An 11038-nucleotide genomic window follows, 5' to 3' on the forward strand; every position below is an offset into this window, starting at 1 on the left:
GAATCTTGTGTTACTGAGATATTACTGTTTAGAGCCAATAGTGCCCGAACAGAGCATTGATTACAGTTTGGAATCTTGTGTTACTGAGATATTACTGTTTAGAGCCAATAGTGTCCGAACAGAGCATTAATTACCGTTTGGAATATTGTGTTACTGAGATATTACTGTTTAAAGCCAATAGTACCTGAACAGAGCATTAATTACAGTTTGGAATCTTGTGTTACTGAGATATTACTGTTTAAAGCCAATAGTGCCCGAACAGAGCATTAATTACAGTTTGGAATCTTGTGTTACTGAGATATTACTGTTTAGAGCCAATAGTGCCCGAAAAGAGCATTCATTAATTGCAGTTTGGAATCTTGTGTTACTGAGATATTACTATTTAGAGCCAATAGTGCCCGTACTACACAATCTTCAGCTAGTCACGGGTATACCGACCCTACTGCTTGATGCTAGTTGGTATTTATTCTTATTTTTACCCGCGGCATAGCGGCTCATAGAATGACTCTCCCCTAGATTTATTAACGGTTTGTTTTCCTTTACTAAAATGGCTTCTTTTATTTTACGTTTATTAATATTAGGTTCTCGACAAATAATTTTAAATTTTTTATTTTCACTGCAATGTTTTGTATATTTAAAATGTTGGTAGACATGTGACAGAGTGTGTCCATATTCTGTTATTTTAATACTTAAATTCCAACCAATCTCCTCAAAATAGAAATTATTAACAGTTCATACATTCTTTCTCAACAGTAGTTGGTTTAATTCCATTTTTAGCCGCGGATGAGCGGCTCATAGAACGGCTCTGAGTTTAGTTGTTTATTTTTTCAAGTACAAACTTTTAGCTCATATATCCGTCATTTCTTGGCCAATTTGAGATCTAGTTACAGTTTTTGGACTCAGGAGGTCAAACCCTTTCGACTGAAATATTTGACCATGCCCAAGGTCTCATATATTAAATTACCCTAATTCTACCTAAAAGAATTTCAGTTTGAGGGTAGGCTGGTAGAGATCCTTATGAGTAATAAAATCGAATCGGGTATAAGCGCGGCCCACGCTTGGTATTGCTGGCGCTCAAAAAATATAGCTAATAAAAAAAAAAGAAAAAAAAGTACTCATATATTAATTTACTTTAATCCTGCCTAAAATAATTTCAAGTGCCGCGGCTATTGAGGATTTCCTCTTGTATTATTTAAAACTGTTTTGTCTAATACTTGCTTTTCTCCAAATTTATACATAGGTGAGCGCCGCATTTCTGTTTGTGTAAATACATAACATTTATATAAGTAGAAGCAAATCCACAATTATAGGGAAAACATTTCGCAGGTCGGGCACGGTCAAATGGTTAGTGTACCTACACCTACACTGTGTATCCGAAGATAAACAATTCTCTTGCCTACCAGTTTAAAATTAGGAACGGTTATGTTCAGATAACAGCTTTGTGCACATTTCTGATTCAAATAAAATTTTATAGCATATCCCCTCTTACGTTGTTTAGATTACATGAAAAAATAAAACAACAAATTTTGATTTTAATACTTTTATTTACAAAATATTGTTTATTTTTGATAGAAAATCGTAATTTTTCAGTAATATTGTAATGTTCTCAGAACCTTTTAAACTTAGGCCTAAACGAAGCTATGGTAGGGGAAATAAAAACAAAATTACTTACTAACTTTTCTATCAACAAATAAATTTGATGAACAAGGTATCGTACTTTAAATAATCCAGTTATGTAAAAAGAGGAAAAATACAAGTGAACAGTTATACACTTTATTTGTTTGTTGAATTTCGCGCAAAAGTGCTTAAGGATTGTCTGCACTATTCCTCCCTAATTTAGAAGTGATAGACTAGAGGGAAGGCAGCTAGTCAACATCACCCTCGGCCAACTCTTGGGATACCTTTTTACCTATGAATAGTCGGATTGACCGTAGCATTATAACGCTCCCACGGCTTAAAAAGGGAATATGTGTGGTGAGGGTATTCGAACCCACAAATTGCATCTCGATCGTCCTAACCATCAGGCCGTGTCAGGCAGGAAAGTATAGAAAAATGATCTGATGATTAAGTTACTGATTTGCAACATATTGGACAAATGAAACTAACACTATCAGAAATAAACTATTATTTACATCCTTCCAACGATTTTTGATGGAAAATGTTAAATGTTATAATATTACATTAAAAAAAAACAATAACAATAATTTTGATTCAAATTCCTATTTGTTAATAGTGCTAGTATTTACAGGACTTCTAATTCACGTATCAGCTATAATCTCATACAACCAGAAGCGTCTATAAGAATGAGAAACAGTAAGCTTAGGACCTATATCTTCGATCTTTTGAGTCCTGCGAGACCTTTCCACATGAACGAGATCCTTATAACAGTTTTTATGTATACTGATGTTAGTTTGTACACATTTTTAAAGATGTGTTTTATATATTAAAAGTTGCCCGTACTGGGAATTGTTAAAGAATAAGTAATTATCGTTTTCATTGTTTCTTTTTGAATTTCGCGCAAAGCTACACGAGGGCTAACTGCGCTAGCTGTCCCTAATTTAGCAGTGTAAGACTAGAGGGAAGGCAGCTAGTCATCACCACCCACCGCCAACTCTTGGGCTACTATTTTACCAACGAATAGTGGGATTGATCGTCACATTATAACGCCCCCACGGCTGAAAGGGCGAGCATGTTTGGTGTGACGGGGATTCGAGCCCGCGACCCTCAGATTGCGAGTCGAGTGCCTTAACCACCTGGCCATGCCGGGCCTATCGTTTTGAAATACGAATGCACTAAACTGACGAGAAGGCTTACATGTCAGGCTGAAAGGTCCAGAGCTCGAGACGTGATGATGCTCGCACTTTCAGCTGTGACAGTCAATCCAGTTATTCAATTCAAATAACCAGACAAAACCCATTGGCAGCAGATGATCCTGGCTGGCTATTTCTCCTCTGATCAGTAGTTGAAAATTATGGATCGTATAGTATAGTGGCTTCGCCCTTTAGCGTACCTGTACATAAGGTGACATTTAGATTGAAAATTTAAATTCTTATACACAGAGGCCCTTTTATTAGCCAAGTGTCGCTCTTATTTTATGAAAATTTGCTAAATATATACTATCAAAAATAAAACATTTGTTTTCATTTTTGTTGTTAACCCTAAAATTTGGAGTTCGTACAAATATTAGTGGCTATTTTGAACATCACAATAATCGGCAAACTATAAAAAAACATTAAAATTGCCTTTCAACGAGAATTAGTATTAGAGCTTTCGAACAATATAACTTTTGTGCTCATTAGTTCACCTTTTGCAGATAAATTTTCTTTTTAAAATGATTACCACGTTTGTGTCAAAATTTTGGTAAACATCCATTGCCTTTCGCAAAGTAATTTACCCATAGAACGCCTGTTTTTGGCGCTAAATTATTTAATATATATTGGGAGAATGTTAGAAAGTCATCTTTGTCCTATTGTGTCAGTTGAAAATTCAAATACGAAGCAGAAGGAATACAAAATTAAGATACTTTGTTCTTTTTATTTTAACCACTTTTATTGCCTTATATTTTTCAGTGGTTGGCAGACGTAGACTTGATTGATTAGATCTCAACAGCGAATAATATAAGAAATAGATGAAGAACGTTTATTTTCGTTTCTTCTAAGTACACAGAGTGCCCTAGATGTCATGAACATGTTGAAAACCATTCTCACAGTACAAATCAAGGCCAAAATTAGACAACCCTGAGCAAAAACAACATTTAGAAAATTCCATTATATTTTTCGGAACAAATGATTGAACCTTAAACTTATGCAAACATTTTATTTGAGAAATTGGTCTAGCATATCTTCTCTTGTTCAAAGTTGCCGCCAAAACTTATCAATTTCTGTACGGGGTCTATTCACGATTTTAGGGTTAAAAGTAAATTGTGTAGATTGTAGAAACTAAAATCTAAGTAAAAATATTATTTACAATACAGGCTGAGATATTAGAGTAGTTCTTTTCTGAGTAAAACTTCATAAAAAACTGAACTTAACCGTTAACAGTAACTATATTATATTTAATAAACAGGGTAAACTATTGTCTTGTTTACTGATGGTAATAGTTCGTTGTATATGAGGAAAAGAAACATAACACAATATATTTGTTCTAGCGCAATATATCAAAGTTCATAGAGTTTAATTCATATATTATACCGCTGCTGGAATAATTGGATTTTCTTTTGCAAATTAGGTTTTCTTAGCAAGATATTACCATTTGCATATTTGTGTGTTAATAACTTATCTCGTTGTATATATTGTATATCCAATTGCCAACAAAACAGAATAAAATGGCAATTTTTTTCTAATACTCCTCAATAGTCATATGAAATTTTTATTCAGAACAACAGGGCCACAAACATTGCTCCTCACACTGGTTATAATCCAGGGAGGTGCTAACTTAAAAAAAATTAGTTTCTTCAATGAACATAATATACTTCCAAAATATAGGCTAAAGCTCAAGAAAAAGTTTCCTTAAAAAGAAAAAAAAACATGGCGTAGTTTTTTGTCTCATTCTTTTGTGAAGAAACAGTGGAACTCTTACAAGGAAAGAAATTTACTTTTATAACTAATGACTGTTATTTAACTTGATCATAAATTTTAACTGAATAAAAGTAGAATAGCTAATATACACAATTAATTGTACTTTACGTGAGCGAGTTATATATGCTAATGTGTGTCGGCATAGTTGCTAGCCGTGGGACCACAGACAACATGTATAGCGCATATGTACATGGTTCCTGACAAATTCTATATCATTCGACAGCATTTTGGAATATAAATATTCACAGATCGAGACTGTTAAATGATATAGATCCAAGAGACGAAACATTTTCAGTGTTCTCCGTGGAAGTGAGAAAACTCGCATAGCAGAGCGACAGGCTCCGAAACCCGACACTAACCCAATAAAAAAGAGAACCTTCTGACCCAAAAATACATATGATGAGGCTAAGCATATCTCCTGGTATCGTTAACTAGATTATAGAGAATTTATTTGAAACTAACAAAAGCTTACAAGCTACCTACCACACCTCGAAATCAACGACTATTTTCATGAAAAAAAGATGACAGAAGAAACTGGAATCACATCAACCCCATTCGACCACATGCCTGTCAAGTCCTCCCAATGGAATATCCTTGTTTTTGGTTAATCATGGTCTTGGAAGCCGACTTTTTATGTACATTTATATAAAAAAAAATTCCAAGATGCATCTCTTAAGGTTGATCTCACCATCCTTTACAAAAGCTTCTTACAGTTGAAATTACAATGTCGGGAAACAGTACGTAATCATGGTCATCAGATTAATTGAGCAAACAGTTCCAAGGACACGTGGGAATTGAAACACCGTTCCTTATAAAGTGTAATTAACCTTAACCTCAGTATAATCGACTTTCTTAAAATATTTATTCCTGTTTGTATACTGAACATGCACCAATATTCTAAATATATAATGAATTATACTGCCCTATTTTTAATCGATCTTGTATCTTTAGTACTGAAGATGGGGAGATTAAACCCGTTTGTGCTTTTTAAAAGTAATCCAAACTTTGTAAACTTTTTTTTATTGCTGTGCCATAACCCCTTGTGCGAAATATCGTGCTTGTCAAATATAAGTATGTTGTGCTTTGGCTTAGAAATTTCATAAATTATCATTTTTGATCCTATACCAACGGAATTATATACTTTAAATTGAATTGCGATAATAGAATATGTACGAAAGCTGGATGAAAAATACTCCCCTGTTGTGTATTTTTAAAACTATATATTTGTTTGTTTTGAAATTAAGCACAAAGCCACACAATGGGCTTTCGAAACCCGGATTCTAGCGTTGTAAGTCTGCAGACATACCGCTGTGCCACTAGGGGCAAAACTATATGTAGATGTATTCGTATAAACAATAAATTTCAAATAAAGGGATTTCACTCAAACCAATTCTGCGTACTTGGTTGTGATATTAACGTGTATTTGCTTCTTTAAAAAAGGAAATAAAAACATTTGACTCGTTTTCTTCTTATGTTAACATAATTTTTTTTTATAAACTTTTAAACAGACTACAAAGCTACCACAAAACTAGAATTAATGACAAGCAGAGGAATTCATGGTAAGGCCTTGACGTTTTTGATAAACGATGAGAACATACTGTTTACTATTTTTCTAACATAACTTTATAGGAGCTACTGGACTGTAGTATAATGAAGAAAAACGTGTAAAAAGATGATAATGACAATAAACGCTAATTAGGAATGTTGTTTGGGTTGTACACTAGGGAAATTGATAAGTCAGTTCTCGAGTTTTTGATGCTTTTTTACTTCCAATGTTAGATAAGTGTTGTAAACATGGAGACTAGAAATTAATTAAAATAAATTCTGAAGAAACAATCAACTATAAGCATTTCATTTTTATTTTTGTTAGGTTACAGGCATCTCGTGCTCTTGTTGCATAAAATTAAATGCTTAGAACAAAACCTTCTTAATACTAAGGTGACAATGAGAAACAACTTATTTGGACATCCATTTTTTTCAGTGTTTCTAGAGGAAACTGTCTTGTATGCGTGTACTCAATAAGGTACTCATTACCAGCTTGCTTTATGTCTGTACCTAATACCTATCTTAATATTATATTACATATTGCTGCTTGAATCAAACATAATCCTAACACGTCTTACCTTCTGTTGTCCTGAAAGTACACAGATGTACATGCCATCCTAAAACTACACTATTTATAAGAGAGAAAAAAAAACTGTCAAGTTCTTGTACAGACATATTGAAATGGGTATTTATGCTTAAATGTTTCGCATACCAGAAATTCACGAGGATCACTATATGAAGAGCTCCAAGTTCTCCTACGTTTACAGCTAGAAGGCAGTCTAAAATTTAATTCTGTTTCCATAACGAATTAAAAATAATTTCCAATCACAGATAGCTACGTACTCTTAGAGCAAGGCTAAAAATCAACCTGGTAATGAGTATAGCTAAATAAATATACCATTCTTGCTTCCTTACTTATAAAGATTAGAATGTATTGTTTAATCGATATCAGTTAGGTATCCTCGCTATTAAGGATATTTGTGGCCGTAAACCCAATAATATCTTACAATGTTTAGGATATTTAGGTTAGTCCTAAATCCATATACTAAGCTAAGAATGCATAAGAATCTCTATAATAAAATAATAATAATAAAAATTAACAATAATAAAACTAAACGTATTAACATTTTAACCAATATTATTACTTACTGTAACGTTACGAAAAAAAGTGTATATCTGACTTAAAGAACACACAAATACTAGATATGAGCTACAAGTACTGTTGTAGATTTATCTTACAAAGGCATTATTAGTAAATGGAAAAATCAAATAAAAAACATTACCCATCTTATAAAAATTTCTTTTTAGAGGTTTTATTTCGCGATTAATTCTTAATAAACCTAGTTCTTAGGATTAATTTTATGTAAATGCAACCTATATATGTATATATCAACAGCGAATTTTGTACACGAGTTAGATTTTTTTCGCTGAACCGATTGCTAATGGAAAACTTTTTATGTAATATACAAAAACGTTTAACAAACATAAAGGTAGACTGGGGAGTCGCAAAAGATGATGCATCATCCTCCCACTCGCCTCTTTTGGGCCTTAAGCAAAATCGCTTCAGTTGTTAATGTTCGTTACCTCCGTTGTCAGCTGAGCTGAGAGAGATTGTTCAATTGTTATGAAGTCAAATGTTGAAAATGATGCAGGGAAGCGACATCTCAGAATTTCCTTAGCATCTTGTGATTAAACAATGCAAAATACCATCCGAACTGATTTATCCATTAACTCATTTGTTGCACGAGCGATAAGAGAGTGCTTATAACTGATATGAAAATATGTTTCTAAGTTACACAGAAATGATTCATCGTAATATAATTTAGATTGCAGTTAAACAAAGGATCTCTTTCTTTGTGACTCGGTTATTATATACGCTAATGGAAGGCATCCATGTTTTTTTTTAGGTAATCTCAAAGAAATATTGAACAAATATGATTTCCTGTACCTACAACTTGAAATAGACGTCGAGGTGCTGTGATAGCACTAAAATGTCTTAGATTATGTGCTGTTTCAAAAGAAGAACAATATATTTCGGAGGTAGATCACTGTAGAAACAGAATAGAGCTAACAAATAACCTGAAAGATAAACAACATTAAGCCGTAAGTGCATAAAGTGTCTTCCCTTTTCCAAGATATTGAAACCTCTCGTCCTTTCCATTCTTTATCTACATTGCCCCCTAGTGGCACAGCAGGTATGTCTGCGTATTTACAATGCTTGAATCCGGGTTTCGATACCCGTGTGGGAAGAGCACAAATAACCCATTGTGTAGCTTTGTGCTTAACTTCAAACAAAAAATTATCTACATTATTATTATTATCTAAATATTTTCTTTTTACAAGCTCGTTGTATCCTTCCGTATGAGAACAGCGCTTTGATGGTTTAGAATATTTAAACATGGAGTCACGAGAACTACAGTATCAAGACAGTCAGTAATCAAATTCCCACATAAGAAAGCACTTGGCACGAGAGAAAAAAGATGTAGATATAACTCACCTCTGTTTGAACCATTTTTAAGGGTAATTAATGTTACAAAAAGTAATAACGCAAAGAAGTAAAGTGTGATTAAAATTATTACTTTTGTATTTACTTGTTCCTTGTAATATATATATATATAACTTTTTGTTTTCAATTTAAGTGAGTTGGTATGCAGTAGTTTAGAAAGACGCAATGCAAGGTTTTTAATCAATACGAAATCCACTAGATATCAGAAGTTTCAAGGTACACTATGGCTGAAAGGTAATTGTTCACACGCACACACTCAATATGTTGAACTCCATTGATTTATATATGCAAAATCGCTTACTGCTATGCGCCACTACTAACACTTACGTTCCCCTCAGATCGTTAAAATTTAATAAGAACACGTGTATCTCGTTAATGCTTTTATTAACACGAGTGTGTTAACAACGTTGTCTTTGCCATAACGCCAAGACCCTTCTGAGCTGTTTTTGTTTTTATCCTTTGTTTAACTGAAACAGAATTGCATACTCTGGTTTTCGTGAATTAAACAGCCCAGTAATAGTAACAACTAATTTGAGTCTGCTCAGTAAGTGTTTGTCTGACAAGTGCCGCCCACTATATGTACCGCAGTACAATCACTGGGAGAAATTTATATCAAATCTTTGCTTTCATGAACACCTAAGTTATACTAAATATAACTGAATAGTTCATGTGTTCAACTTATTGCTTCAGTTGATAAAATAGCGTTATATCCTTCATCACAGTGCAAGCTACATCATCATGCAAGTTACCCTCACATCGTAAACCCACAATGTAACTAAAAATAACCTCTGAATCTCAAAAGAGGTTAAATTATTTATGTCGTAATTTATTCTTCGCAATTTTCCCTACTTCTAGTTTTACTAAAATTAAATTTAGTGTTTCAAAAAATTACGTACACAAAGACATAGGAACAAATGTATACAGTGAACATTTACAGTTGTGGATGGAGAGTAAAGCCTTAAAAAATGGTGTCTTAGAAATGAAATATTATTTAACAAAAGCCGTGTTTCACTTATAGACTAAAGAATAATATGAATAATCTTACCTACAAATGAACGTAAGAAATCTCTAAACTCATAGACAACGAACCCACAGGTTTGTGGAAGGAAGAATCTTTCTCTTTCAATCGATAACATAGACTCGCCGCTCCCCGACCCTCACGCCGCCTTATCTCGCATCAGCACGCTGCTGAATGCTAGTCACGTGACCCTGTTTGGAAGTATCCACTAGCAAGGGAGAAGGGAAGTAAATAACGTATTTCTGTAATTAAAAGTCACTTTGAAAACCATATAGCTTAAATCTTGTTAAAAAATAACTAATTCTATCACTAAATGTAAACTGGTTTGTCGAATTTCAGCAATAACTGTATATTTCTGCCACCTATGTTTTTAAAACCTGTAATAGAGGAATGGTCTATCTTCACTAGAACTTACTGAAGCATATCTGGAATTCGTTATTCTGCCGAGATGCTCCTCTGGAGATATTGTGCCAATGGCTGTTACACATACTATTTGATACAGTGCAAGGTTCACCAGTAACCACGACTTATTTGTATAATTTTATCCGATTTCTTTAAGGCTGCATATAGGGCCTCAATGATGTTTTGTTTCAGTATGGCATCAAAGTGGTTTCCAAAGAAATACAGGAGTCTATATATATATACATATTATCTTAGAAAGTTTGTTATTTAATGACAGTTTTAAAGACAATAAACCTAGGTTGAAGACAGTCGAAGTGCACTAATTAAATAGACTCCGATGATGAAGGAGACATCTGGCAGTTAGGGTGTCAGAAGAAAGTATAGGCCGTAAGTGTTTGGTTGCAGACAGCAGAGAGAAACAGAACATAAGTAAACTTCTATTGCCACCAATTAGTTATGCCCACCCACCAGCGACCCAATGGTAAGGCTTATAACGCTAAAAACTTGGTTTCGTTACCCGTTGTAGGCACAGCACAGATAGTCCATTGTGTAGTTTTTTGCTTAACAAGAAACAAACATGCCTAGAATCATTCCTGGATTGTGTAAAATGAGTCAGTTTCAAATACGTGTGTGTGTTACTGTAAAAACTCTATCTAGAACTATGGGGTGTATATCGTAAAGTCAAAAATGTGCTTCAATTTTCTGACACAAAATATCCCCCCGGTAGAATTTACAACGCTAAAATCAGGGGCTCTATTCTCCTCGGTGGACACAGCAGATAGCCCAATGTGGCTTTGCTATAAGAAAACACTACACTGACACAAAATAAACAGAATAATATTCCCACAGCAGGGTGAGCAGACTAATTCGAGTTTCAAGGGTGAATTATATTTTAATTACAAAAAATGAAGTTTAACCACCAGGTTTTGCAAACTGATATATTATGTAGTCAATGCCATTAATGGATACTTCGCTGGCAAGTGGAAACTT

General features: G+C 33.8%; 1 protein-coding gene across 1 annotated transcript in view; it reads right to left on the minus strand.

Annotated features, from left to right (window-relative positions):
• LOC106478738 (dystroglycan-like) overlaps nucleotides 1–9826 on the minus strand; it is a 42947-nt gene extending 33121 nt beyond the window's left edge. The window contains exon 1 of the mRNA XM_013939298.2: nucleotides 9674–9826. The gene's annotated coding sequence lies outside the window, so the exon portion shown is untranslated. The remainder of the gene's footprint in view (nucleotides 1–9673) is intronic.
• Nucleotides 9827–11038: the final 1212 nt, after the last annotated feature.

This window comes from Limulus polyphemus, unplaced genomic scaffold (genome assembly GCF_000517525.1).
Source record: "Limulus polyphemus unplaced genomic scaffold, Limulus_polyphemus-2.1.2 Scaffold245, whole genome shotgun sequence".
Classification (NCBI taxonomy): Eukaryota; Metazoa; Arthropoda; class Merostomata; order Xiphosura; family Limulidae; genus Limulus; species Limulus polyphemus.